Raw genomic sequence first — 3,324 nt, 5'->3', positions numbered from 1 at the left:
GGACTGCGCTGAGATGCTGCAGGTGGGTTATCGGGGTGGAGGCTGACGGGGGCGCCCGCCGCCCGACGAGGGGTGCGCCACCGACGGAGACGCTGCCGTCCGGTGAGGAGTACACCCCCGACAGGGGACGCTGCCGTCTGGTGAGGAGTATACCACCGACGGGGACGCTGTCGCCCGGCGAGGCAGCAGCGCCTGTAGCTCCATGGAGCCGCAGTGGCCCTGTCGACGGTGGAACTTTGATGTTTTGCTTGAATCGCTTGTGGCGCACTGGTGGAGCAGACAAGGTACATATATATCAAAGGAAAAGTTGACGTTCTGCACGTGTGCGAAGGCACCTGTGAACATGAGAGGTAGCTGGTAACCAGACAAGATGTGACTCAACCAAGTTGTCTCAGGCGTGGTTTGCAAAAGCCGATCCGCAATAACGGCGCGTTGTGTTGCAGGACAAGACGTGGGCGGACAATTCGTGCCACGTGCACAACGGCCGCACCGGCCGTTTGTCTGCGAGCTCATCATCTGCGGCCGGCCGAGCAGATCCTGCGCGAGCCAGTCCGCGACGCCCAGATCCGCCTCTGGCAGCCCAACGGTCAGAGAGCTGGTTCCGAGGGTGGCAGGGCCTAACAGTGGTGATCTAACAGTGGTGAGGCGGTCCGAGTAAACCGGCTCCTTTCGGCCTAAGCCCACCACGACCAAAGCTGAATAGGCGTTCAGATTGAGCAGTAGATGGTTGGCGCTGGAACTGCAGTCACTTCCCTCAACGTACAAACAAGATGCGCGCATTTGTTAAAAACAAAACTAGTATCGTCGAGCAGCTTTACTCTGGATCCCACTGTGCACTCCTACTGTACGGTCCTGCCGTTAAGTCCGCTGTGCAGTCCTGCTGTGAGGTACTGCTGTGCGCTCCTACTGTGCAGACCTGCTATGCAATCCTGCTGTGAAGTCCTGCTATGCAGTCATACTGTGTAATCATACTGCGACGCCCTTCTATGCAGTCCTGCTGTGCAGTCCTGCCGCGAAGTCCTGCCGTGCAATCCTACTGTGCAATCCCCGCTGTGAAGTCCTGCTGTGCCTTTACTATTGTACGCTACTACTGTGCGGTCCTGCTGTGCAGTCTTGCTGTGCACACTACTGTGCAGTCCTGCTATACAGTCCTGCTGTGCGGTCCTACGAAACAGTCCTGCTGTGCACTTCTACTGTGCAATCCTCCCGTACAGTCCTGCTGTGCATTTCTGTCGTGCTTTCCTGCTGTGAAGTCCTACTGTGCAGTTCTACTGTCGAGTTCTGCTGTGCACGTTTGCTCTGCGATCTTGCTGTGTTGTCCGCTGACGTAAGACTATCGTGTGCTCCTATGATAAAGCCCTACTATGTCTCTTGCTATGCAGTCCCACTAGTTGGCCGCGCTGCGAAGTCCGGCAGTGCAGTACATTGTTATGCACGTCTGTTGTCAGTCTTGTTGTGTAACGCTACTGTAAGTCTTGCTGTGCAGTCCTGCTGTGAAGTCCTACTATGCGGTGCTGCTGAACACTTCTACTGTGCGGTCCTGCTGTAAAGTCTTGCTGTGCACAACTACTGTGCAGTCCTGCTACAAAGTCCTGCTGTGCGGTCCTGCAGAGCAGTCCTGCTGTGCACCACTGCTGTGCAATCCTCCTGTGTAGTCCTGCTGCGCTGTCCTACTATGAAGCCCTGCAGTGCAGCCCTATTGTCGACTTCTGCTGTGCACGTCTGCCCTGCGATCTTGTGTTGTCCTGTGGCGTAAGACCGTCGTGTACTCCTACAATGTAGCCCTACTGTGTGTTCTTACTGTGCGGTCCCGCCTAGTTGGCCGTGTTGAGGAGTCAGGCAGCGCAGTACCTTGCCACGCACGTCTGTTGTCAGTCCTGTAACGTAATTCTACTGTGCAGTTATGCTGTGCAGTCTTACTGTGTAGTCTGGCTGTTTAAATCTTGTTGAGCAGGCCTGCTATACAGTCATACTGTGTAGTTCCGCTGTGCAGCCTTGCTGCGTAGCCCGCCGCGTGCGTTTACTGCCCACCAGCCCTCCGCTGCGCAGTCCCACTGTACACAGCGCCAGTGACGCCCCCTGACGGCGCCGCAGATGAGCTGCGCTGTCCGGACGGCTGGAGTCGTAGCGGCAGCCGCTGCTACAGCAGCCCCACCGCACCGAACACGTTCGCCCGCGTGCAGGCGCAATGTGCCAGCCGCCACCCGCAGGGCACCGTGGCGCTGCTGCGCTCCGTCGAGGAGAACGACAGGGCCTTCTGTGAGCTCCACTGCTAATATTCATGATATATGGCTCCGTTAATGTAACAATGTCGGCCCGCCGCGCGTGTCCCGCGGCATCGTTGATTGTCGCCCGCTGACCGCGCCGGCCTAAATCGCCGCGCAGTGTTCATAAGAGACCACCGCTGTTCCGAAACAAGAAAAGCCAGAAACACGTTTTTGGTGTCAAAACACACACAAGAATGCCCTATAGGCTATTGAAAATATGATCGCAATAGTACAACATACCGGAGGGGTATCCTGAAAAACTTAGGAGGGGGCCCGCATCGAACCCTCCCCTATCAGGGTCAGGGTTAAAGCGAATGTCTTGCCGCACACTGTCCGTCGTGATGTCTAGGAGCCGCGATGTACGCCTCGTCGCTGTCACCCCTGCACCGTAGACTGTCGCTCCCACGCCGTTGACTGTCGTCCCCGCGCCGTTGACTGTAGCTCCCACGCCGTCGACTGTCGCCCCCGCGCCGTTGACTGCCGCTCCCACGCCGTTGACTGTCGCCCCCGCGCCGTTGACTGCCGCTCCCACGCCGTTGATTGTCGCCCCCCGCGCCGTTGACTGCCGCTCCCACGCCGTCGACTGTCGCCCCCGCGCCGTTGATTGTCGCTCCCGCGTCGCAGTCGCCGCCGGCTCGCTGCCGATGTGGGTCGACTATGGCAAGCCGGTTCGGGGCGTGCCGTGCCGGCCGCCACGGAGCGGCTCAGCCAGCCGACCTCCACCTTCACCTACTGGGAGCCGAACGTGAAGCTGGCCCGCTCGGTCGACAGCGACTGCGCCGGGGTACGCCGCGTCGGCGGTCACGACGGCAGGGACGGGGAGGTCGGGGAGTCGGAGAAGAGGGTGTCAGGGGTCAGGGCGGTGGGAATCTGATGTCGGAGTCAAGACGTCAGAGATCGGGATGTCTGTGGTCAGGGTGTCTGAGATCAGGAAGTCGGGGATCACGACGTTAGAGATTCGGTCTTCAGGGATCCGTGCGTCGGGTCTTCGGTGTCGGAGATCTGGGGGTCGGGGATCAGGATGGCGGTAATTAGGCCGTCAGAGATCAAGGCGTCA

The 3,324-nt window shown here is 59.1% G+C and overlaps 1 long non-coding RNA gene across 1 annotated transcript; it reads left to right on the top strand.

The window, feature by feature from the left end:
- Positions 1-524: 524 nt before the first annotated feature.
- On the top strand, positions 525-2,925 carry LOC119098954 (uncharacterized). Its single transcript, XR_005094299.1, has 3 exons — positions 525-586; positions 2,095-2,259; positions 2,892-2,925. It is a non-coding gene; the product is annotated as an uncharacterized LOC119098954 (long non-coding RNA).
- Positions 2,926-3,324: the final 399 nt, after the last annotated feature.

The sequence above is a fragment of the Pollicipes pollicipes genome, unplaced genomic scaffold, assembly GCF_011947565.3.
Source record: "Pollicipes pollicipes isolate AB1234 unplaced genomic scaffold, Ppol_2.1 Scaffold_4740;HRSCAF=5597_pilon_pilon_pilon, whole genome shotgun sequence".
Lineage (NCBI taxonomy): Eukaryota > Metazoa > Arthropoda > Thecostraca > Pollicipedomorpha > Pollicipedidae > Pollicipes > Pollicipes pollicipes.
Note: the sequence above shows the minus strand (reverse complement) of the source record. Positions and strands in the feature narration are given on the sequence as shown.